Source organism: Myotis yumanensis, unplaced genomic scaffold, assembly GCF_028538775.1.
Source record: "Myotis yumanensis isolate MYYU_CA2020_CCGP unplaced genomic scaffold, mMyoYum1.0.hap1 SCAF_1, whole genome shotgun sequence".
NCBI lineage: Eukaryota > Metazoa > Chordata > Mammalia > Chiroptera > Vespertilionidae > Myotis > Myotis yumanensis.
This window is the reverse complement of record NW_027223752.1, coordinates 47,235,663-47,262,916: the sequence shown is the minus strand read 5'-3', so window position 1 is coordinate 47,262,916 and position 27,254 is coordinate 47,235,663. Positions and strand designations below refer to the sequence as shown.

Genomic DNA, 27,254 nt, shown 5'->3' with positions numbered 1-27,254 from the left:
AGAACCCGGCCAGGGGCTGTTGACCCTCCTTAAAGAACAGCTGCAGCCTCAGCAACAACAGCCAGGAAAACAAGCCAAGTTCAGGCTAAGAAAGCAGACTGTGTGCTGGCCTGGGGGTCCGCAAATGAGGCAGTTGCTGAAGGCGGTTGTGGAGATGAGGGTGAGGAAACAAAAGGGATAAAAAGGAACAGAGCACCAAAGGGGCTGGGAACAAAGGGGTAAAGGGGGATTCTTCTAGTCACATAGTGTCAGGAGCCCAGGAAAAGGCGAGACCCCTAGGGAGCCCTGAAATGGAGTGAGAGGGAAAGAAAAAAGCAGCTCGCAGCTACCAAGAGGAGGAGGAAGTGGGAGATGTGCTGCTTCCTGTAGAAAAAGCGATGACTGAAGACAAAGCTGGGTGGGGACTAGTCCCTGGGCTGCAGGCGCCGCTGCTACACATACACACGCAGCCGCCACTCCGTGGGCAGCTCCTACTACTGCCGCTGGGCTGGGCTGGGCTGGGCTGGGCGGGCTGCGCGGAGCTCGCTGCACACATCGGCGGAGAGAGGAGAGAAGCCACTCTTCTCTGACCACCTCGCAGCCAAGGTAAAAGAAATGCTTCTCGTGTGGCTCCTTTTGAAACGAGTAACATGACCGGCGCCTGTGGTTTTAAGGGCAGATTTCTTAGGGCAGACGGGACATTGTCTCAGGACTGGGGGAAATGATTAGGATGGGTTCTGCAAGAAGGGCTTTTTTTGAATGACCACATTTGCCATAAAAAACAAAGATTATTAGTGCTTCGCTTCGGTGACTGGTCAAGAAAACACCGTAAATGAAAGAAGCTGTTTGCATAGTTCTCTTGGAAGCGAAGCAGGGCTGGTTGGAAATCAGTTGGAGCTGTGGAGCTGTGCGCTGATCTTCTGAGCGTCGCAGTCCTGCTTTAGGGGTGTAAGTGGTGTAAAATGTTAATTGCATTATCTTTCCTACACATTGCGCTGGCGTATCTTTTGTTTTGCAGCATAATGACTGTGATTTGGCTTTGGGGGAGGGGGGGAGGGATGGGGTTTAAATCCTTTGGTACTCAGAATTTGCCAACAAAGGCGGTGGAATTGCGTATGTGAGGGACAGTATTTACCATTAAGAAAAAGAAGAAAAAAAACCCGTGTCTTCCTTCTGCTCGGTATAGCTGCTTTCAGGATAACCTCAGAAACAGCTACCATTTGCCAGTAGGTCTTATCCTAAAGTTGCATCCATTCTCAGGGGAGGGTGGCAGGTTTAACTTGCCCCAAATGTATACGTGGATTTTATGTTTATATGGATTTTTTTTTAAATCTCTAGGTGAAGATACATATTAATTTCAGTGAGAGATTAAATGTCTACATGTTTCTGAGTTGTTTCCTTACCTGCATACAGACTGAAATAGTAAGATCGGAACGCAATTTTTATTCTTTGGTTTTCTTGAGTAACGGGTGCTCTTAATGAGAGTCTGTGACCATGACTTGTTCACATATTTATGAATGATATGTAAACGTGCAGTAACTAGGTCTACTGGATAAGAAATGAGATTGTGGATTCTGTTTGCATCATATGTTGGAGACAGAGTTTAATACCGTCGTGTAGCTGGTTTTAAAAATTAAGCTTTGTCTCCAAAAGCAAGTGCGGTTAAGCAATAAATGGTCATTGATAAAAGGTTTTTCTTAAATTATTAGAATGAAAGAAGACACATATTCAAAGGAAAGCAAGAACTGCTTATAGTAGAGTAAAAATAATAGAAAGGTCACATTTACACACTAAGAAATTCTTAAAATATAGGTTTTTAAACACTAAATAAGTCATTGAGAGTGTATATGCCTTCCCATTTATCACCATCCTCAATTATGAGGAGCTATAGGGTTTTTTAAAATGCCATTTTAGGAAATTGATTTGGCTTCCCAAGATTTGTGGTGTAACAGCACATTTTTGAGAGAGAAGAATATTTCAGTGCAGAAGGAAAAGTATCTACTTTTCTGAGGTTCCTCATTACATGAAACCTGTGCGATATCTAAGAGGCAACATATTGCTGCTGTTAAAACCACGTAGCTCCCTTGATTCACTGCATTGAATCAAAACAAGTCACGCCACGCATTCCGCAGTTCCACTTCCCATTTGCCTCCTGTGGCAAACAGAGAGATATCTGCCGGAGAGGGGATCTAGGCTGGACCTGGGGTCCAGAAGGCCCCTACCTGGAGTGCTCTGATCAAGCTGCCTGCCAATAAATGAAGTCGTGGATGAATGAATATGTGGCTCACCCTCGGGTACTTACTCATCTATAGGCTGTATTCACTAGATAATGCCAGCACTGCTTTGTTTGGGGGTGTGGAGACAATCTGCGTTCCTCTTCCTTGGGTGCTTCACACAAGAGTAAGAAAATAAAGCCCTTGTTCCACAGGCACTGGAGAGTCTAGGGGGCCCCCTGCTCTCTTTCAGAAAACGAAGAGGTGCCTGTTTTCTGCACAGCACACATTTCCTTCATTGTTAAATTCCAGCTTGAAGCACAACAATAGTGAGTAACAGCAGATCAGTAATTATAATGGTAGAAGGTTTAGGGGCAAAAGATGAAAACGCTCCTACGCTGTTCAAATGAGACTGTTTCCACTTATTCTGGCCATATGGACTATTGAAAGACATAATGCAAAAGCCCAGGATACTCAGTGGCTTTTGAGGGAGTCGACCAACACTGAAATTTTAATTGGATGTGTGGTGTGGTTTTTTTCTGCCATATGGCCAATGGCTGGGAGGAAACATGACTCTTACTTCATAGCCAGCCCTGGGCCTCATATGGTAGGCACGCAGTGAATGTATTTAGTTGACTGACTTTTTTAGCCTACTTCTGAAGGCAGGCCCAACTTTACAGTATAAAAGCTCTATGGTCAAAGCAGAAAGCCTGTTCAAAAAGACAGTTGTGGACAGAAGAATATCATGTCATGAACTGAAAGGAATGCAGGCGTCCAGAGTTGGCAGATCTGCCTTTGAATCCTACCACGGGTTTTTACTACTTGACCTGTATGTTAACTTATGAACCTTAGTTTCTTCATCGTAATGAGGGGTTAATCGTACCTAATCAAGGTGGTGGGGTTTTCTGTTTGGTTTCATTGATTTTTATTTTGTTTTTGCGTTTGTTGTGGATATGTGAGTGCCTGGGACATGGTAGGTATTCAGATGGCATTTTTTTTCTCCCTAAGTAGCATGAGGGAAAGTTAGCATATGCTTGATCTTTGTCACTACCACAGAGGTTCCAGGAGACTTTTTTATTGTATAAAATATATATATATATAATGAAATTTCCCATTTTAACTATTTTTTTAAAATATATTTTTATTGATTTCAGAGAGGAAGGGAAAGGGAGAGAGAGAGAGATAGAAACATCAGTGAATAGAGAGAATCATCAATCGACTGCCTCCTGCACACCACCCACTGGGGATCAAGCCCCACAACCCGGGCATGTACCCTTGACTGGAATCAAACCCGGGACCCTTCAGTCTGCAGTCTGACGTTCTATCCACTGAGCCAAACCAGCTACGCCCTTTTAACTATTTTTAAGTGTATCATTCTATGACATTAAGTATATTGATATTGTTCAACCACCACCACCAATCTCTAGATCCATTACATCTTCTCAGATTGAAACTCTGTTCCTATTAAAGAGGAACTCCCCAATCCCTCCCTGCCCCACCACCCCAGCCCCTGGCAGCCACCATTCTGTTTTCTGTCTCTATGATTTTGACTATTCTGGAAACCTCATATAAGTGGAGTCATATAGTATTTGTCTTTTTGTGACTGGCTTAATTCACTTAGCACTTGTCTTCAAGGTTCATCTATGTTGTAGATGAATTTTCTTCCTTTTTAGGCTGGATATATTCCATTGTTTGTATATACCATATTTTATTTATGCATTTAATGGACTGGGTTGCTTCCATGTTTTAGCTATTGTGAATAATGCTGCCATGAACATGGGTGTGCAAATATGTGTCCGAGTCCCTGCTTTCATCTTGTTTTGGGTACTCAGAAGTGGAATTGTTGGATCATATGTTAACTCTATGTTTATTTATTTATTTTTTTTGAGGAACTACCATACTGTTTTCCACAGCAGTTGTCTGCATGATTTAACATTCCCACTAGCTTTAACATTCCCACTAGCAGTGTAAAAGGGTTCCCTTTTCTCTACATTCTCAGCAACACTTGTTATTTTCTGAAGGTTTTGTTTGTTGGTTTGTTTTTGATAGTAGCTATCCTAATAGGTATGAATTGATCTTAGTGGTTTCAATTCGCATTTCCTCAGGATTAGTAATTTTGAGTCTCTTTTCATGTGCTCATTGGCCATTTATATATAGTCTTTGAAGAAATGTTTATTCAAGTCCTTTGCCCATTTTTCCCTTGGATTGTTTTGGACGAGACATTTTTAAATGGTGGGATCTCTTAACATAGTGTGTCATAAAGATATGACTATAACACTAGTATTTAATCTTCTGCATACATCAGTATTATTCCTGCCCAAGTAAAATACTTCTCTCAAAAATAACTCTATAGAGAAGAGCTGTAGTAGTTAAACAGCAACAATAGGTTTCTGAGACAACAGGTTTCTACTAATAAAATGTGATTCTCATCTAAATTTCATGTTCAAAAATAAAGACTCTTTCTGTGTTTAATTTCCCACTACACATTTTACTCCTGATGCCCAAACGAGTGAAGTAGGGTATCCATGGGGCCAAGGAGTGCTGGGCAAGAAGATTAGGGGAGAGTCAATTAACAGGGACACTATCAGCTTTATGCTGTGGGTGCAGTCACTGACCTTGAGTGGTTTGAAGAGTTCTTCGATGATTGTATGTTAACTTTTTGTAATGCACTTTGTGTGTGTGTTTGGGAGTGAGGGATAGAGAGCTGGCAGATAATGACCCCTGAGTTTGTTTACTTCCTAAATCTATTCATTTCACAAGTTCTGGTTCTATGGATATCGAAGGAAGAGAGAAATTACAGAGCTATATTAAGGCTTAGTCCCTGGCCTAAGACATCGGGAGGGAACAGTAGAGCTGAAAATGACTTGGGAACCAACCTAGCCTGTATCATTTCATTACCATGACTGATAATGAAATGGGCTCAGAATTCAGTTATCTGTCCAAAGTTGCACAGTTGATTAACACCTCACCTCCCAATTCTATCTCTAGTTCACTTTCTTCCATAATAGGGCCAATAAATAGAGAAAGTCTTTATACTTTGTCATTTTAAAAATCGTTTATAAGACCAAATTATTTTGTTTAAAAAGAAGAGCACAATGTTTACATTTAATACCTATGTAAATATAAAAACATTTTTGTTCAAAAGTTAAGATGCCACTGTGGAAATGAAATTCAGATTTTCAGGTAAGAGATATATACATATACATATGTCCATATATATATAAAAAACCAGGGGCCCTCACGACCAGAACAACTGGACGGACGACCGAACAGGCTGCATGGGGGACCAGGCTGGGAGGGGAGTTAGTGAGGGACGACCAAACGACTGAACAGCAGGCTGCGTGGGGTGACCGACCAGGCCAGCAGGGGAGGGCAATGAGGGACAACCAAACAACTGAATAGCAGGCTGCGTGGGGCGACCAGACCGGCAGCGGGGGGGGCAGTTAGGGGCAACCAGGCAGGCAGGCAGGTGTGCAGTTAGGAGCCAGCAGTCCAGGATTGTGAGAGGGATGTCCGACTGCCACTTTAGGCTCAATCTCCAGGATCGGACTTAAAGTAGCAGTCAGACATCCCCTAAGGGGTCCCGGATTGGAGAGGGTGCAGGCTGGGCTGAGGGGACCTTTCCCTCCCATACACGAATTTCGTGCACCAGGTCTCTAGTATATATATAAAAAGCCAGCGACCATAACACCATAATGACTGGAACAACCGGTCACTATGATGCCCACTGTGGCCAGCAAACCAGCCTGATCAGGGGGTGGGGCCAGCCAGCCGACCTCCCGCTGCCCCTCCCCTTGGCTGGCCTGCCGCTGATCGGACTCTCCCACCCTAATCAAGGGTGGGGCTGGCCAGCCAAACACCCCCCTGCCCTTCCCCCTGGCCGGCTCTGCCCCTGATCACACTCCCCACCCCAATAGGGGGCGGGGATGGCCAGCCGACCTCCTGTAGACCCTCCTCCCAGCCAGCCACGCCCCCTATGAGCCTCCACCACCTGATCCTCCTGCAGCCCCTCCCCCCAGCTGGCCCTACCCCTGATGGCCACCCCCCCCCCCCAATAGGGGGTGGGACTGGCTAGCCAACCTCCTTCAGCCCCTCCTCCCTCCTGGCCCCACCCCAGGTTGCCCCCCCCACCTCGATCAGGGGCAGGGCCAGTTGACCAACCACCCATTGCCCTTCCCCCAGGCTGCTGGCCCCTGATCTGCACCTCCCACCCCATTCGGGGGAGAGGCCAGCCGCCTACTACCCACAGCCCCTCCTCATGGCCAGCTCCAACCCCATTGGCCCCCAGGCCCCCAATCGGGGGTGGGGCCCACTGGCCAATCACCCTCAGTCTCTCCCAAGCCGGCCAGGCCCTGATCAAGCCCCGATCGAGGTGGGCCAGCCGGCCAACCTCCCTCCATCTCCTCCTCCTGACAGGCCCAGCCATGACACACCCCAATTGGGGCTGGGCCAGCTGGACCCCACCCATGCACAAGTTCATGCACTGGGCCTCTAGTATATATATCAGCTAAGAGTAATACATCTACACTAATAAAAAAGAAGCATGCAAATTGGTGTCACTCCGCTACGCCCACCAGCCAATCAGATGAGTATGCAAATTAACCCAACAAAGATGGCGGTTAATTTGCATACACAGACTCGGAGTGAAGACTGAAGGCTCCGGCCCAAGTGAAGACTGAAGACTGAAGACTGAAGAGGCTTGGCTTCTCTACTGAGGCCGCAGTGGAGAAGCCAAGCCTCGCTGCGGCCACAGCAGAGAAGCCAAGCGGCCATGGAACTGGAGCTGGAGTTGCCCCCGGCAATGGAGGAAGCCAAGCTTCCAGCCCATCCTGGCCACCGCTCAAGGGAGAGAACAACATGCAGGCGCGGCCAGGAGCCTGAGAGATCAACACAGAGGGGCACCTGCTCCAAGCCTCCTTGGTGTGTCTGGGGGCAGGCCCGCAGTGGACACACACACACACACACACACACAGGACGCCTGCTCCGAGCCTCTACTGCCAGACTGTGGCTTAGGCCCGCTCCCCGTGGGGAGCGGGCCTAAGCCGTCAGTAGGACATCCACTGAGGGCTTCCGGACTGTGAGAGGGGGAAGGCTGGGCTGAGGGACCCCCACCCCCCAGTGCATGAATTTCGTGCACCGGGTCCCTCCCTCTCTCTCTCTCTCTCTCTCTCTCTTTCTCTCTCTCTCTCTCTCTCTCTCTCTCTCTCTCTCTCTCTCTCTATATATATATATATATATATATATATTTCCCTAAAACTTTTATGTTACTGAAACAAGTTATTTTTAATGAGAGTCAGTGTGAGGATTTCATTAAACATTAAAAATGAGAGAGTTCAATTCTCAAACTTAAGTGATAACATGTTTCTTAGAAGTGGTACCACTGTATACCAAGGTTCAAGATAAGACAGAATCAACCCTTTTATCTCTTGGCAAATATGTGTAAATAGTCAAGCTCTTAATGGCAGACCAGTTACTTGCCCCTGTTCCTTTGGCCTTCCCTTGCCGCCCTGCCAGCCTGATTGTCAGGGTCAGACAGTCCCATGATCCTTGCTCTCAGGTGCTGGCAATCAGAGCTAATGGAGAGGGCCTGGGAACTGGATTGATGGATTCTACTCCAGATTCACTACAACACCAGCAAGGCCATTGCTGTTCTTTTTACAATCCTTTTCTTCTTCCTTTTTTATTTCACTTTTTTTCATCCCCTGTGCATTTTGATGAAAACCATGAAACCCGAGTCCCTACTTCCTTCATTCACTACAGATGACCCACCTCAACCTCATTCCTTACCACTTCAAGATTTCTGTCTTCATTCATTCTCTTCTCCTTCCTTCATAGGTCAAATTAACATAGTTTTTTCTTTCAAGTCAAGAGTAAACTCTCTATTTGGACTTTCCATGCCATTTCCTTTCACTTTCTAGGAGGACTATGTTCTGACAATAATTCTGTCTCCTTCCTATGTTGTAATGTACCCCGCAAATCACAGAAGGATGCCTCAAGAAGTTGAATTAAAGAGTCACATTTATTGCAATCTGGGACTATGAGGGGCCATTCCCCAAATCTCATAGTAACAAGATGGTCGCAGCTCCAAGGTTATATAGGCAAAAAATCACAAAGGTATTGATTACATCCCAGGGTTTGGAATGAGGAACCTGGCTCGAAAAAAGCAGTTTACAGAAGCAGAATTAAGCATGTTAATTATAGTTTTGGGTCTCGGGGTCACTGAATTGACATACATTATAAATACATTATCTAGAGCCCTCGGGTCTGGAATGAGGAACCTAGTTTGCAAAAAGCAGTTTAAACAGCATGTTATAAACACATTATCTAGAGCCCTTGGGTAACCTGGGTTTATCTAAATTACAGTTTTGGGTCTAGAGCCCTCTGACCTTGGGATAACTGTGCTGTCCTTCCCAGGTGAAGGAAAAATGTGTTTTCTAAGACCAGTATGACCACAACCCATGGGATATTCACGTTACAATCAATAAGGCATTTAATCGAATGGGATGATTTTTATAATTCAGAAAATCAAAATAACCTGTCCATTGTAAAACAAAGCAAATAGGTACCATACTTCACCTACACATTTGGTTTCTTCTCTTTATTGGCCTTTTCCTCCTAACCTGCAAGCATGCTTAGTTTACTCAGTGGTCAGCAAACTCATTAGTCAACAGAGCCAAATATCAACAGTACAACGATTGAAATTTCTTTTGAGAGCCAAATTTTTTAAACTTAAACTATATAGGTAGGTACGTTGTTATTAACTTAATTAGGGTACTCCTAAGGCTTAGGAAGAGCCACACTCCAGGGGCCAAAGAGCCGCATGTGGCTCTCGAGCTGCAGTTTGCTGACCTCGGGCATTAATTAAACAACCCTTCTGCCATCAAGCTTCCCCTGGACTTTTTTAACCTCAATTAACCTGTTCTCCTCCTTCCTGTAGAGAAGGAAAAACAGTTTTCCTTCTACCCTTCTAAGTTAGAGCTCTCTCTCTCTCTCTCTCTCTCTCTATATATATATATATATATATATATATAAAACAGATGTCTATTAACAGGTATACCTCACATATACAGGGGAGATACCCAGGGAAAAATGAGTAACTCTCAGAGGTGGTTTAGAATTCATCTTAAATAACATCTTCAGTAAATGACAAGAGGGAGGAGGAGAAGTAGAGGAGGACAGTTACGGGGAGGTGATCAGGAAAAGTAAGAGTGAGATTGTTATGCAGATTTAAGTTGCTGCCTCTCCATAGACAAAAGTCTCTAGTTATTTAGCTCTCCTCCTCTGCCTGTTTCAGAGAGGGAGACACCTTTCAAATGGAGATTTCCTTTATAAATGTAAATTTTCCTTATAAAAGAGGGAAGTTCTCATCTGTTTTCAGAATTTCTCCTGTGTATGCTGTTTCCCAAAATAATATGCTCAAAATAATCCTTATGACAAAGAGGCAAATTTTGAGGTGCATATTCTGCCACCCTCATTCCTCTCTGAAGCCTCCCAACTTCTCCATTAACTCTTAAGTTTCCTCTAAATATGACTGCTCTCAGATTTGATTCTTCTGCCATTTAATTTCTCTCCCTTTAATCAAATCCCTTCCTATGAATTCAGTCATTGTTTCTGTGTGGTCAGTCCCCAAACTGATTCTCCATCCCAATCTCTCACCTACTCTCTAAACTCACACATCAAGCTCCTGGCACACTTCCCAGAACATCCAACCCACTGACAGTGAAACTCACGTGTCCCAAACAGTGCTGGCCATCACCCTCTTCCATGCCTCAAAATTAGCTTCTCACCTAATTCCAGGACTATTAATGACACTCATTCTCTCAGTCCCTCAATTATAAAAATTCAATTTCACTATTTTTCTCATCAACAACACAAGTTGTAGTCAGTTGCATAGCACTTTGCATTGTCTTTGAAAGTATATCTTGCATGGCCGACATGGCTCAGTGGTTGAGAATCAACCTGTGAATTAGTAAGTCACAGTTCAATTCTGGGTCAGGGCACATGCCTAGGTTGCGGGCTGGATCTTATCCCCAGTGTGGGGTGTGTAAGAGGCAGCCAATCAATGATTCTCTTTCATCATTGATGTTTCTCTCTCTCTCTTTCCCTGTCCCTGCCTCTCTGAAATCAATAAAAACATTAAAAAAAAACACACAACCAAGCAAAAAACAAAGAAAATATATCTTGACACTAGCTACTCTTTTCCATGTTGATAGCCCTGTTTTAGTTCAGGCCCTCCCACACCCCGCTGGACTGGTTTGTTGCTTGTGTTCTTGCCTCTCCCTAGAACAGCTGTTCTCAACCTGTGGGTCGCGACCCCTTTGGGGGTCGCCTACGACCATTGGAAAACACATATATAATTACATATTGTTTTTGTGATTAATCACTATGTTTTAATTATGTTCAATTTGTAACAATGAAAATACATCCTGCATATCAGATATTTACATTACGAATCATAACAGTAGCAAAAATACAGTTATGAAGTAGCAACGAAAATAATTTTATGGTTGGGGGTCACCACAACATGAGGAACTGTATTAAAGGGTCTCGGCATTAGGAAGGTTGAGAACCACTGCCCTAGAATGACTTTTCTGCTTCTCCTTCCACATGTCACCCCCACAGTCTTTCTTCTTTAAATAGCCAAATTTCACCTTCCCCCTAAAGCTCAGTTCAAATGCTACCTTTTCCATGAAACCTTCCTTGGTTCCTTCCTTCCCCTCCCCAATAAGCAGCAATGTTTCCCTCCCTAGAAATCTTTTGTTCTTTCATCACAGACATGCTAGTGTGAATAATGGCAATCTGATTTTTTTTTCTTTTGCAAGATCTTTGAGAAGAATGGTCACACCCAGTTTCATCTTTATCTTCCTTAGAGCACACAAAACAGTTTGCGTTTTCTTTTGTTTGTTTTTAACTTCAGCTTTATTGAGGTATAATTAATAAAATTATAAGATATTTAAAATGTACATCATGGTGATTTGATATACATATATACTGTTAAAGATTACATAATTAACACAGCCATCACCTTATCTATCTATCTTTCTATCTATCTATCTATTTATTTATTTTTATTTGTGAGAACATTTAACCCCTCAAAAGCGTTTTGTTTATCACACATTCATTTAATGAACTCTCTTGAGCCGCTTACTGTTTGATGCAGAGTGGGCTAGTCGAGGAGCCCACTCATAAACTACTGGGGAAACAGACAACAGCTGACATAATTATAAAACAGTTAGTCAGTTTGTCCACACGTCTTAATTGAATGTCTGCAATGTTTCACATGTACTTTGAGGGGCCACGGGGAGTCGAATGAACATAACAGGTTAGTCCTTTGTTTTCTTGGAACTTACATTATAATGTTGGGAGAGACCCAATAAACATATAAATCAGTGTAAACTGGTAGTTCTTAGATCTGGCTGCACATTGGAAATCACTGAGGGGTACTTTAAAAAGCATACCTGTGTCCCAGCCTCAACCCAGACTCATTAGATCAGAATCAGCCAGGATTGCACCCCATTGATGGAAACAAATTGTACCAGGTAGTGATAAGTGCTGAGATGGATTAAAATCGAAATAGGTTGAATGATAGAAGTTGTGTTGTGACAATCGTGGTACCGGGGAGTTTACTTTTATTGGGTAATACCGGAAGGCCTCTCTGAGGAGGTGACATTTTCATTGAGACCTGTATTATGGTGAGGAGTCAGCCATATGAAGATCTGGGGGAAGAGGGTTCCCAAGCAGAAAGTGCTGGGTTCTAAAATAAAGATGAGGTGAAATTTCAGAGGAAGTGTGGCCTTTTCGCATATATGTACGATAATCTAAAAATAATGTCTTTCATCTACGAAAGAAGCTTTTCAATTAAACTAGGCTGACTGCAAATGTGAAACTTGGCTGTTCTATTGAATACTTGGTCTGGGCTGAATTTTATGGATCCATTGACTTACCCAGTCGGGAAGATGACTCTGTTTAATTATATTTTTCTACACTGCAATCAGTACTACAGGGTTTGCTGTCTGAATTCAACGCTAATCTCCTTGTTTAAAATAAACTTAGGTACTTGGTGTTGTCACTTCAGTAAATAAATAGAGAAAGCAGTGACTTCTACCTTAATTCTGGCGGGGGGTGCGGGGCGGAACACTCAAAGGAGTCATTCACACAGCGTCCACCTCTCACTCATGTTTGAATGAGTGAAGATCAACACGTTTCAAGAGTCAAGTTGCCAACTAGCATTTGTTGTACATTCCGTTTGTGACGAGAAGAGCATCTTTCTATCAGGACACTTTGGCTGCTAGTAAAAGAACACCCTACCAAATGGCTTAAACAATGGGGAACTTACCTCAAAACCTCCTGATAGGAGGGTAAGTCCGGAGTTAGTCATAGGTGAACAATGTTCTTAGCAACCTGAATTCTTGCTTTCCTCCCATTCTGACATCCTCAGCAGGTTGGTTCGCCCCCTTAGGCCCACCCTGTAGTGCTGAGATAGCTACTACAGTGTCAGAGGTATAGGCAGGTTTCAATGTCCTAGAGGCACAATGAAGTGGCTCCTTCCTTCCTCCCTTCCTTCCTTCCTTCCTTCCTTCCTTCCTTCCTTCCTTCCTCCCTTCCTTCCTTCCTTCCTTCTTTCCTTCCTTCCTTCTTTCCTTCCTTCCTTCCTTCCTTCCAAGTTATGGGTAAAGCTATCTCCAGCAGCATTCCCCTCACAACTCACATGCTTGTCTCTTAGTGGGGAGGCAGATAGATGGCCTCTGTGATTGGCTAATATAAGAGTTTCCTCCTGAAGCTGTGGAGCAGTCCACCTTTCTTAAGAACAGTCACCAAATCCCAGAAAAAAGGATTGATTCTATTAGCAAGGAAGAAGGGGTTGATATTATTGGGTAGATAGTCAACAGAGTCTGCCAATAATATTATTTCCATTTTATAAGTGGGGATATCAAGGCTCAAAAAGGTTAAATCACTTATCAAGATCACACAAGTTTGAGTCCAATAGTGTTTCCATGCATTTCTCTTTGAAACCCACACACATACACACACCCAAAACTTGTTTTAATTGGTGGAGATGATGTAAGTAGATGGAGAAAGAATCCTGGAAGAAAATAGAAAATGGCTGATGTCAGAGTAAGTCAAGAAGACCCTGCTTAACAAATTATTCCAGAAGAAAATACATCAGCTTCTATACAGCAATAAAAACAGCATTTAACTTGGACAACCAGCTCAGCATGTCTGCATTGTAAAAATATATAATTAAATTGAGTCTTTATGACTGGTCAATTAAATCAATTTGATTGAAATAAAATCCACCTGGGCCAAGAAATGAGCTAGAGAGGCCAAGGTTCTGTGTACAGTGTCTGCCGGACTTAAAATGAAAACCTTGCTTTTTCTAGACAGGGATGCGTTTTGTTGATTGCAGCACCTGTAAGAGAAGGAGTCATCTCTAGAATTTTCGATTATGAGTTATTTCACAAATAGGTTTTCACTTTCCAACTCTGGAGGCAACCTGCAGTTTCATTCTTCTTACATTTTTTTCTTGGTTCCTACCTTCCACTCTGGTGTTATATTTCAGAGGCTGAATATGTGAAGCAGCGATAGTGAAAAAGGGAAATTTCCGTGGAATTGACATCAGTGCAGTGTTTTGACTGCTCATCTCTAAGTGTATTTCTGTGCATCCTCATCATTACAGACTAAGTATTCATGGTAGGAGTACCTGCTCTGTAATAAATGATTGAGTGCTTCCTACTCTTATATTTGCATTTTAAAACAGAAAGTAAAGTTAATTTTTAGGCTTTGCCAACAGAGCTCTGTTTGAGAAGGGAATTTATCTGATCTGTGCAGAACCATATGAAAAAAAAATGTGAAAATTTTAAACAGGGAAAAAAATTCTCTTATTTTTGAAGCTTTCCTTGGGAAACTCAATTCGTCCTTTGTTATCTTTTTAACGCTCATGAATGATGGTTGTGCTTAGGGAACTCTGTTATGTATAGGCATTAAAGACACTTCACTAACAGTTTTAGTTAATAGTTTTAGACCTCTCAGAGAGGGAAGTCCCATAGCCAGTGTGTTGACATAGAACAGCCTCAAGATTTGTTTAAAAATAATAAAACATTTAGCTATGCAAAAGTGAAAAGTCCTAGGGGGAAAAATGGTGCAACTTGTCTTTTATTATATCTTAAAATAATTCTAAAATACTATAGTTTAGAAAAATAACATCCTAAGGCTTCCTACACAGGAGAACTTGGAAATTAAAGAACGTTGGAATCAGAATTTCTTGGGCAAGTTGCTTAAAATTTATATGCCTGTTTCCTCATCTATTAAATGGGAGATTATAATGACAATACCTACTTCACAAAATTGTCAGGAGACAATGACATCATGTATAGAGAATATTTATTTAGCATAGTGCCTGACTTACAGTAATTTTTCATAAGTGTAGCTGTTATTAGTACAATTGGTACTGTTACCACAAGCTGGAGGAGGGTGTCTTTTATTCTATTCACAGAATTCTTACCAAATTCTGGCAGAAATGATTATGGCCCAACATCAGCCACAGGTGCTCAGAACTTGGGGTAAGGAATCATCGAAGGAAGGCTATTTGTGTGGGACGGTCACATGTTGATGTTCTGACTTAGTCAAGCCTCAGTCTCAAGCATGTGCTATTTGCTCAGTAATCCATGCGCTTAGTCATAAATATTTCCAGTTCTCCTTCCCAACTCGTGATAAGTTTTTGCTTCTCTGTCCACTTAGTTAGGTGTCGCCATGTATCATACATTGGTCAGTGAAATGTGAGCAGAAATGACAGTTATCACTTCTAGAAAGAAGCTTCTAAGAACCAGGGTATAAGCGCATTCCTTGGTAACTGGCAGTTATAGAGGCCCAGAAAGTGTGGCTGCTCTCTGAGGCCTGAGTCTTAGAGTGAAGACAACACAGAGATAGTCCCTCCATGGACCCATAATGGACATGTAGTAAGAGTGGGAAATAAACGTTCTCTTGAGACACTGAGATTTTGGTTGTGGGTTTTGTTGTTGTTGTTGTTACCACAGTATAACCTAGCTTATCCTATTAGATACACTCAGGTTATCCCTTTAAACTCTAGAGAAAAAATATAGTATTGGTAACAGTAATAAAATATGTAGCTGTTTGGGGATAGTAATTCTTAGTGACTATTTTGTGTGTGCATGCATATTATATGTTGTATTAAACATAAGCCTCAGGAAACTTAGACTTTGAAGTTAAACAGATTTATATTAAAATTTCTAGTTAAATTTCTTGTAAAATAAGATTTATCTCCATTTCATTCAGAGGAAATCAACAAACTAACATTACCAGCATTTTTTTTTCTGCAAGGGAGTCCACCGTGATGCTAAAGTCGGGACTCTGAATCCTAGGCCTGATAGAATCAGTAGGTAATGGTCTCTCTCACTGAGAGCTTATTCAGAATGGTGTCTTGTGACCCAAAGGGGCTTTCTGAGAGGAGATAATGCACTCAGCCATGTCCTGGCTCTTGTCTCTGGTAATAAAATAGTCTTCTCTAACCCCTAACCGCTATTGCAGTGTTCCAATAAACAATGGTGCTTAGTATATAGAAGGTCTTAAATACTATGTAATGAGTAAATAAATGGAAGTAGTTCACAGTTCTTCTAAATGTGCTGGACTCTTTCATGTCTGCATTTGAAAAATAAATGTCTTTATTTTGGACAATAATTTAAAAACATCTCAGTATTAAGGTGTTTATTCTTTTTTAATACTTTACATATGACCGACCATGTAGCCACAGATTAAGGCTATTTTATTTGATATTTTTTACTCCTGATTATTCCATTTGGGTCTCTCAAACTATATTATGAAATCCCTTAATTATTTAAATTGGGAACAGATTAATTATCTCCAGTGTACAAACTCAAATTAATTTCACTATTAACTTGAGTTTTAAATTGATTAATCTTGGAGTGTTTAAGGAACCAGGTGAATTTTTTTTTTTTTTCATCCTTAAGGAAAAGGGCATATTTGACTTGATGAAACTCTCTCCATCATCCCCATTATGCTAATAGGAGTAAGAAATTTACCAGAAAACTTTGGATTAGATTTTATAAACCAGCCAGAAACCTGTGTGTCTGGAGCTTCTGGGGGAACAATCTGTGAGTCATTTTAAAAAACAAACACACTCATCATCACAGTGCGTGTTGTTGCCATGGTGATTAGGCCTGTGGCGTTGGCTTGCTTGTGTTCCAGTAAAGGGAGGAAGGGGAGAGAAACTGAGAATTCAGAGCTTTGACTATCAGCTTCAATTATTGCAGGAAAGAATATAGGGTGTTCTTGAGAGCATATTGGCACAGTCATCGTCGGAGGGAAGTAAAGAAACCCTGGCATCCTGCCTTTGTTGTTGAATATGAGTTAGCCATATTAGTGTTGGGTGTTGTGAGTCACAGGTGAGAAAAGGACCATTTGGCATTCTCTTGGGAAGAAGGGGGAAAGATAGGGTTTTTAATCTGATATATAATTCTATTTAAATCTCTAAGGTCTTCCTGGTGAACTGTCTCGTATGCAGGTGCACAGGGCTTTAGTGATCCTCTAAAAGGCATGAAATGCCACTGGCATAACGTTATTGCAGAATTAAAGGATCCTCAGTGCATTATTCTAATATGGTTAGAGACTGGTCTTAGTGAGGCCATTGTTTCAGATCTGATCCCCAAGTAGACCAGGTATCTTTCCTGTATTTTGTGGAGTAGATGTGACTCCCTTATCCTGGACAGTCATCTTATAATGCAGGCCCCCTAGTTCACAGAGGAGACCAGGAAGGTTATGTGAGCTCTGCCAAATCTGTCCCCTCTCCAGGGGAAAGTGAAATTAAAAAACACTGTTGATGGGCAGTCAACAGAGTTATTGGGCCGGTGGAATTGCTGCAAGCGTGATTCATTATGATTCATTATGGAGAACAAACAACACCCTTAAAGTAAAGGTGTGAGTTAGTGCACATTTTTAAAAGAATGTTTCTTAGTTCACTTTGAGAAGTCTATGTAGCCTCTTCAATGGATATACAGTAGTCCCCCATATCTGTGGGGGGTACATTTTAAGACCCCCCCAGTGGATGCCTGAACCACGTATGCTTTTTCCTATACTTACATACCTTTTCACTGAAGAATGGCCCCAAAGCACAAGAATAGTGATGCTGGCAACTCAGATATGCAAAAAAGATGTAAAAATCTTCCTTTAAGTAAAATAAAGGTTACTTGAACACAAGCACTGGGTTACTGTGACAATCAATCTGATAACTGAGAAGGCTACTAAGCGACTAATGGGCAGGTAGCAAAGACAGCTGGATACACTGGACAAGGAGATGATTCTCGTCCCAGGCTGAATGGAACAAGATGGTGTGAGATTTTATCACCCTGTAATTTGGAATGGCCTGTAATTTAAAACTAATGAGATGTTCGTTTCTGGGATTGTTCATTCAATATTGTTGAACCATGGTTTACCGTGGAAAGAAAACCATGGTTAAGAGTTAAGTACTATAATACTACAATTTTATTTTTTAGAGTATTCCTCAAGCAGATTTTAAAGCAGATTTTATTTGGAGTTAAACAACTTTCTCTATTAAAACTATTTTTCAGAAGGTTTCGAATAAAGTGCCATGGGGTGGGTGTGACTAAGGATCATACAAACTCAGGGAGTTTGTGCGTAATCTGTGCACTGGCATAAGATGTAATAACTACTTCTCATAACTATAGGTTTCATTTTTTCTCATAGGTGGGGGGAAGGCACATGTTGCAAAACTTACTCTGTGCTATCTTAATTTTCTTAACATTAGTAAGCAAAGCTTAACTTATAATTTTCTTCTGATGATCAAAGTAATTCATGGTGATTATTGAAAATTTGGAAAATGGGTAAAAAATTGGAAAATGCTTAAATTGTAAAGAAAAAATAAGAATGACCCTTTCTATGCCAAAACCGGTTTGGCTCAGTGGATAGAGCGTCGGCCTGCGGACTCAAAGGTCCCAGGTTCGATTCCGGTCAAGGGCATGTACCTAGGTTGCCGGCACATCCCCAGTAGGAGGTGTGCAGGAGGCGGTTGGTCGATGTTTCTCTCTCATCGATGTTTCTAACTCTCTATCCCTCTCCCTTCCTCTCTGTAAAAAAATCAATAAAATATATATTTTTTAAAAAAAGAAGTTGTGCTGATTCATGCTATTGCCAATAACACATGAGAGTGCTGCCGCGCCCTGCACAGGCTCATTTTGCTAGTCCACTAATCACTGTTCTCTCTAGGGTTCATTCTCTGAAAATAGGTTGTTGTTGCCCTTACCTCGTGCTTTTTTTCATTTTATTCCTTTGCTGTCATTAATCATGGTAATAGTTTCCTAATAATGTTGGTTTATTTAAAAACATACGGTTCCTGAAAGTCATCTGGGACTATGGTTGGTTGGGCTGAGACTATAGCACATGTGCCAGTCTTAAGCAATGTGAGATCGCTAGCGACGCTGATGTTCATTAGGATGCAATGCAAATTGGGTTTTCACCCTTAGTCAGTACTTTAGATGTGAGGCACCTCTTTGTTCTGAGACACAACAAAAGAGAACCGATAAAGCACTTCCGGGGGCAAAGGTGATTCCCTTTGAGCTGGGTACCAGGGAGCTTTTCAGCAGTGAACAAGCTCCTGAACGTAGGAACTGCCTTAGAGATGCACCATATCTGGGCAGTGGGCAAAATTAGGCCACAAACCTGCTCAACATCCTCAGAGGTCACTAGGGCCTTGGTGTATAGGAATAAACAGCTCCCAGAAGCTTTGGCTGCTAAAGATGCTTTTATAACCACTAACTTGTCCATCCACCCTCTTAAAGTGCTAGATACACACAAACGGAACTCCAGCTCCACCCCCAACACCTGGAGAAGGAGTGTGCTCCATCTCTGCCACGTGGGTCCTGCCGGGAGCCAGTCGGGTTAGTTCAGGGGGAAAGCTTGTTTTTATTCATCTCCCTGGTACACAGCCTCTGTCACAAAGAACTCTGCTTCACCCAGGACCCCCAACTTTGCACTTTCATGTTTTCTTGCAGGCTAGGGATGTTCACAAAGAAAGGAACTCCTATTTTCACAAATCTATCTCTTAAAAGAAAAAGAGTTAACAAGATGTCTGCTTCTTGACTCAGAAGTATAAACCTATCAGACCTTCCTGCTCTTCGAGCCATGTGGCCATCACCACCAAATCCCACTTACAGAAACATTCATTTGCTTGTTCAGCTCGTATGTATCATGTTATTTCTCCTTTTTCTAAACACATTTTCCTCTCTGCTTTCTTGACAGCCAGGATCGTCCAGGGAGCCTCAGGCTTCGGGCACTGAAAAGGTAAGGCTTCTGAAGTGTTTTCCTCCCGGATCTTGAATCTCACCAGAAGTTCAAGGGAAAATAAGTGTCTGAAGTGATGCTATAGAGGAAAGCATTGAACATGTGATATTTATCAAACATTCATAGCCTCTGAAGCAATATTGACATGACTTCAGGATTTAAAGGGGAAAATGGCTCTCCTTGATAGTTTAAACCAGATTTCTCACTCAGATTCCCCGATTTTCTTCTAAAACCCGAGTTGGAAAGCCTTCGCAGTCGCTGCCTTAATAAAATGTGTTCCCGTGGCACTAAACACGGCTACGTGCTCGCAGCTGCTGAGAACGCGCCCTGTGAATGGGAGATGTTAGGTAGATCAGAGAGTATTAGCTCAGAGAGGAGCGAGCCCTGTTCTTAACAGATTGGCTGTAGACATTGTAAGGACATTTCCAGAAGCAACAACAACAACTACATTAAAAGGGCAGTTTGTGCTGGTGGGGTTTCTCCTTGAAGAAGCTGACTCTGCTTTGAGACTAGCTAAAGCCATTGTAATCTTTGGGTCTCCAGATTGCTGAGACAGGTGATGATGTGTGTGTTCTCCCCAACCAACATATACGGTTTCCTCTAGTCAGTGACTGGGATTGCCAGCCTCTCTTTTTAAATTTCACTTTATTATGAAAAATTACAAGCACATACCCAAATCAAGAGAATAATATAATGACCGTCCATGGCCCTATTCATTTAATTTTAATAATTATCAACTCACAGCCAGTATAATTTTACTTATACCCCATCCACTTCTCTTCTTTTCCCATTGGATTATATGACAGTGGCTTGAATTTGGTTGTTGAATCGTTAATATTTATTTACATAATTATTTAGTGGCTACAGTAAAATACTAATAAGAAATAAAACCTACTTATAACCTGACTTAGTTTACTGGAGCTAGTCATTCATCCGTTTATTCTTTCAGCAAATATTTATTATTTACTAGTGTCAGAACCTTCTTAGAATAAGAGAGCCAATTTTCCCCACCTCACATTTATGAAGTCCTCAAATTTGGACTTCTGACATCTCCAAATGAGGTTGTCTGTCAGAGATACTCTGACAAAATTAAAAGATGACACTCATCTTATAACTTTAATTATTAAATGTAAACATGTAAAATATGCCACAATTTTTAAAACCTATTTTGCCATTTTTTCACTTCTGAATGTACTGGAAACTTAAAAACACAAAACACTTTTCCCAACCCTCTCATGTACTTTCTTATTTTAACATAAATATTTGTTCAGTTACCTGCTTCCCTTTCAATAATATAAGCTCTGAGAAAGCATTTTGCCTTTAGTGTCTAGCAAGGTGTCCGGCACTTGTTATATATTTAATACAGTTGTTAAATGAATGAACATATGAGTGAATGGCAGATGCTGGGAATGTGAAGATGAAAAACACACAGGCCTTGCCCCAGAGTTGCTCAGTCTCATGGGAGAGAGAAGCTTGCAAATAGGAGATCTCTGAGCAGAGTGCTCTGGGTGAGAGAGGAGAGGACCAATGTGGTGGGGAGTTTGGTGAGAGGCTTGATGGACAAAGAAGCATTTATTTGAGCTAGGACATGAAGTCCCATCTATCAGAAAAGATATAGAAAGGACTTCTGGGAATAAGGAATTGCATGAAAGTACAAGGCCCCAGAGAGCACAGTGGAACCTTTAGAAGTTTACAATGGCCACGGCATGGTTGGGAAGTGGCCTACTGCAGAGATGTGGCTTGAGAAGCAGGCCGATGAAGCTTGGGCAGGGCTCTAGGGCCAAACTCAAGAGTGGATTCTAGTTTGGGTGGGAAGACAGAGAAGGTCACATAATTCTTTTTAAGGATAATTCCTTAGGCTGCTGAGTAACGTATAAAGCTGTGGAGAGAGACTAATGGAAGGGAGGCCGGTAGATCTTGGGTTTGGAAATGAAGGGCTGATACGGGAGAACTGATGGAATTGCTGATTAAGGATGAGAAGTAAAGGAAGGAAGACATCTGGAGTAACTGCCAGATCTCCCTTTTGGGCGATGATATGGGTCGTGATAACTGGGCTACGAATACAGGAAGAGGCTTCAACTCCATGGAGTGGCCACATCCAGGTAGCTATGTCCGGAGGCTGCTCATAGGTGGGGACAGAGCAGTGGTTCCCAGTCCTGGCTGCACATCAGAATCTCCAGGGAAGAGTTTCAAAGTTCACGTGCAGACCCTCCCCAGACCAAGTGAATCAGAATTCTGGGGGTGGGGCCTTGGATATCTGAAGTTTTTAAAAGCTTCCCAGCCAGGACTGAGAATCTCTGGTCTAGAGCTTATTAAACAAAAGGCCTGTGTGTGTGTGTGTGTGTGTGTGTGTGTCTGCTTAGAAGACCATGTATAGCTTTTGCTACTCCATAAGGAGGTTCTTTTGGAATTCAGTATTTAATATCTTACAGGTGAGGGTTGAGTTGTCCCTACATTCTACCAAATATTACTAATAATGAAGACTGTTATATAAGTACTTGATATTCTTTGTCTAATATTGGGATTGATTTCTTCCAGGCTAATACATGTTTTTAAATAGGTTAAATCAATCCAAGCAGAATTTCTCAATGGGGGCTGCAGGCATGTTGAATGGGACAGTTCTTCACTGTGCTCTTAGTGATCCTGTCCTTGGCTCACATAAGGCCAGGGGCATCTTCCAGTCATTGTGATAGTCAGGTTCATTGGGAACTATTGCGTGTTAGCGTACAACTTTAAAGAGGTGATTTGGCATTTTCTACTCTCACCTAGAAGCGTTTTTGCTCCTTGCAAAATTATTGGTTTCAGTTATGCTCAGTGGTTCCTTATGTAAGTGGTCTCCATGCTAACAAACTAAAGGAAGAAAGACGTGTAAAAGGAAGTGGTGTTTTGTACTGTCATAGGGATTGCGAGAATAATTGCTCTAGCACTAAAATCTGTTTTTTAAGTCTATGCAGAGAAGCAAAAATGAAACACTAGGTGAGCAACAGTCAAATATTGGGGTTTAAAGCAAAATACTACTAAGGCATCCATCATGCAAATTAAATAGCAGCAATGATGAAGAATATTTTTACTTCCTGTTGCTACTGTAATTGGTTGTCACACACTGATATAAAACAAGACAGTTTTATTATTTTACAGTTCTGCAGGTTAGGTTGTGCAGAGATCTCACTGGGCTAAAAGCACTGTCAACAGAGCTGAGTCCCTTTCTGGAAGAATTCATTTCTTTGACTTTTATGGCTTCTAGGGTCTGCTTTCCCCCATCTTTAAAGGCAACAACATTGCATCTCTGTGTCTTTCTACCATAATTACATCTAATTCTGAACTCAGCCAGAAAAGTTTTTTATTTTATTTTAAAGACCCATGTCATAAGATTTGGAACACCTGGATCATCTAGGATAATCTCCCCTTCTCAGTGTCCTTAATTTAATCACATCTTCAAAGTCCCTTTATCCACGTAAGGTTACATATTGATGGGTTCGAGGGATTAGGACATGTTCTTATTTGGGGACTATTTATTCTGCCTACTCCAAAGTAATTCATTGTTCTAATCTCTTTAAAAGGTAGAAATGCTTCTGGGAGCAGAGATAAGATGATCTAACATTTTATTGTTTGGGTTGAGAAGCCTTAGGGTTCCTAAATTGATGAAGCAGGTCCTTGTCTTAATTCTGCAAATCCTGTTTTCTAGATAGAGGCACTGAAGGCTTTTGGTTTTCTTGGAGTGTTTGGCCTGGGGTCGAGTGGACAGGTTGAAGTACAAGGGCTTCATTCTTGGCCAGACTTTCTGGTACTCTCGGTGTGGCCTCTGGAAAGTGCTGCTTTTGGCATTTCACCAACTCGGAAAAGTTTGCATACAGTGTGCAGGTTCCAAGGTCTTTGAATAGCAGCAAAAAAAATGTGAGATTTTTATTTTATGCTGTTATGTCTGCCTGCCACCTTATACTTTATTTATTAGGCTCTAAAATGTGAAAATTGAAGGAAAAAATAACATACTATTTCTGAACCTCACTATAGCAGTATTTACTAATTTCTAGGGATGGTTTCATTTCCTCCATACATTAGGTAGGTCATCCCCAACAAAGTAAGAAAGCATTTCTTAACCTAGTGAATGAAATGAATCTCTGGGTTAAGTTTTTTTGAAGACCATCTCTGGAATAGGATGTAGTCAGAGTTTTCTTATGGAGATTTAATTTGTTTTTCACCTATATTTTGTAGCAATCCCCTTTCTATCCACTTCTAGACCCTTCAGCAATAGAGATCTGAAGGCTAAAGCTAGGGCTCGCAGTAGAGTAACACACCATCCTTGTTTGTTGAACTGAGGTGATCCCTGCACGTGGGACCTTCAGTGCTGAAACCAAGAGAATCTCCGGACAGATCAGAACAGTTGGCCAACCCAGATGCCTAACAAATGGCTCTGGTGGAAAGTGGCTGTCAGGTTGATGAATTAAAATAGAAATGTTGATTGAATTAAACAATGACAACAACCCTCAAGGTTTGGGTTGACAATAACGGTGAATCTAACTCTTTGAAAATCTGTATCCACATATATGTGCTTGCCCATATCAACTTAAAAAAAACACACACAACAACACTAAGATTCACAGCTAAGAACAAGCACCATTTTTGAAATAATCTATGCCATAGCCTGCCCTTGCCATTCTCCAATGTCACTAGCAAACTCCTGCATGATGTCTCTTATGTTCACAGCTTTAATGATTTCATTATTGAGGTGACCACAGGACCTCGTTGAATCTTTCTCAGCAAGTCAGCACGTATGGAAATTATACGATCCAAGTTTCCCAACACATCACAAAGCTCTCTTAGTTTGAATTCTGCCTTTTGTAGAATTCTCCTCCCGTGCCCTGTCCCCTTAAAAGACAGCATAGACTATTCATTCAGGAATAGACAAATATTAGGAAGTTTAACTTGAATGCTCCAGGGGAAGGGATTGGAGTGGATAATGTCTTGGAGTCTTATCCAGCACCAAGAACTTGATGCTTTCTGACCTCCCAGTTGTAGAGTATAAACTACTTAATGATGTAAGTGGCTGTATCCATAGCAAAGTCAGCCTGAGAAAACAGGAATACTAAAGGTCCGAGGCCCTCATCCCTTACATTTCTATGGCCTCCATAGAGATTTTTGCTCTCTAAGCCACAGGGACTAAGCAGAGGACTGTAAGTGTACCTGAAAGAGCAATAAATTAGCTCTTTCCAGAATAGACATTTGACCGTTAGAGTTGGTGGTGGTGGTGTATGTATGTATGTATGTATGTATTTGTCCCCTAGTTGATAGGTACAAAGGATTCTCTTTCAATTTTTCGCCCTTTTTTTTTGGCCCACAAAAAGATTGAGCACTATCAGTCATGGAGGGTAGGGTCTGGGTTTCTGACAAGGGTAGGTATTGGTTAGAATTGTGAATTAATTTGATATTCTCCTCAATCCCTTTTTGAGGTTCTTTTCTTGTAGGACTCCCAATCTTGGTTTTATTTTAATACCAGCCTCATTTCATCTTTGAACTTCTGCTGTTTTTTGTGACAAGTTGTAGCAGAAATGAAAGCAGGTCAAATCATGATGTTGTCATTTACACTGAATATTTTATTCTTTTCTGAAGAGAAATTAGAGAGTAAGTATAAATGAGATCCAAATGTCTACTCCAGGTACAGGGTTTCTTTGGAACAGTAAAAAGGTCTAGAAACTAGATGTAAGTGATGACTACAAAGCCTTGTGAATGTACTAAATGCCTTTGAATTATACACTTTAAAGATGGTAAATACTATGTGAATTTTCCAATTAAAAAAATATCAATTGAACTTCAAGGGATTTTTTTGTAAGAAACTGTTTTTCCTTATCTTAAAATTCTGGAAGAAGTCTATACCCATTTTAATTCCCTCACATTAAATTTCTAAACCAAAATTGTTACCTATTCTGTCCCATTACTGGGAGATATTTGGACTTCAACATGTCTGCAAGGCAGAACTAATGCAGAAAATCTCAAGGAGGTAGAAGAGGAACATCTCTGAGAATTAAGACACTAGTTGTTTATTATTAAGATATATAGCTGGTTGGGTGGCTCATTTGGTTGGAGCATCATCCTATACACCAAAGGTTACAGGTTCAATTTTTGGTCAGGGTACATACCTAGGTTGCAGGTTTGATTCCCAGTCAGGGTACATACAGTAGGCAACTGATCAACGTTTCTCTCTCTCTCACACACCTTCTCTCTTTAAAAATCAATAAACATATCCTCAGGTGAGTATAAAAATAAAAGATGTATAGTTTTTGTTATTGGAATATAGATTGGCCTATACTTTACAAAGTTGATCGCAATAAAAATTTGTTTTTTAAGTAAAACAATTCAAAACAGTGGACTTTCTTCCACCTCTCATGGGATAGAGGTTATGTCATTGAAGCTGGAAAGTTTTTTAATATCCTATAGTGGCAGATCACAGTTGGATATAAGATGGAAAGATGTGGTAACTTTAGTGAACTGTGAGCATGAAAACAAATTTCATATAAAGAAATGTTTTTAGGAACATGTCTCCTTAGATAGCCTCCAGGGCTGTCACCTGATCAAAGTCTGATGGTGATTCGTTTAAGGGATGAACTCTATTGGGTTTCTACACAGTCTTTGGTTTAATGATGAAATGTTAAGGTTTTTGATTCCTTCTAGATTCAGAGACAACCATTTTGACCTTTCTACAGAGATGTAACTAGGCAACCAGTATAGCACTTAGCCTGTACTTAGCATCCAAACTTCGTAGCCATTGCATCATTTTGAAAAAATACTATTTAAATCTGTCTTTTAGCTTTGGCCTATGCTGCTGTATAACCTTTAATTTCTTAGAAAATATCATGCAAACCCCAAGTTATAAAATAGCATGGTTCCTAGAAGCCCAGCATCCTCTACTATTCGCAAGGAAGTGAGCTTCCAAGAACAGTGGCAAGAGCTGAGAGGCGGCCACATGCACTGTGCTTTATAATTGGGAATTAAGGAAGTAGGTTTCATTGTTAGTGTGTGAAGGTGTAAGAATTTAAAACCATCTCCTCAGCAGGTGGTAATGAGCATCCCTAACAAAATGATTAATGGAAAACATACATTCACAGAGATGCAAGCTGGCTTTTATTCTAGTGAAGTTGATTTTACTTTGCTGGATAGGTAGTAACTAGAAATACCTAGTATGATCAACAAACAAGAGTGTATTGAAAGTTTTTGATGTTAGACACTATACTGGGTATGTACTATATTTCTTTTCTCTGATAACCATGCTTTTAATTTTTTTAATTGTTTTTTATTATGAATTTATGTGTAAGATTTTAAAAATTCAGGTAGTAGACATGGGAATAAATGAAAACCAGAAGTTTCTTTCCAAACACCAACTTCTAGCCTCACTCTCTAGAGGTAACCACTGTTAATAGTTTCTTGTTTCAGAAATTTTTTTAACTCCTGGTTAATCCGTATTGGAAAAGTGACTATGATAAGTGCCATTAAACCATCTGTTCCTGAGCTTCTCTTCTGAACGACATCTTTTAATTTGGAAACTCTATGGGAGACTTCTTGTTGAAATGTGTCTTTTAAAACCGAAAACAGTAAAAATGTCAGAACCAACGTGATGCTCTCAGAGGGCTGGTGGTAGAGAGAACCATAACTGAAAAATGCCAATGTGGAATTTTAGTCTCCCTAGAGTTTGCATGCAGAACTTAAGGAATAAACCTTAAGGTAGTGCTTTATGGTTTT

At 41.1% G+C, this 27,254-nt stretch overlaps 1 protein-coding gene across 2 annotated transcripts in view; it reads left to right on the top strand.

Moving 5' to 3' along the window:
* Positions 1 to 452: 452 nt before the first annotated feature.
* The window catches only part of GNG2 (G protein subunit gamma 2), a 111,096-nt gene continuing 84,294 nt past the window's right edge, over positions 453 to 27,254 (top strand). The window contains exons 1-2 of one of the 2 annotated variants that reach the window (XM_070419712.1): positions 453 to 585; positions 19,486 to 19,523. The gene's annotated coding sequence lies outside the window, so the exon portion shown is untranslated. Of the gene's footprint in view, positions 586 to 19,481; positions 19,524 to 27,254 lie in introns of both variants that reach the window. The other variant, XM_070419702.1, reaches the window with a different exon arrangement.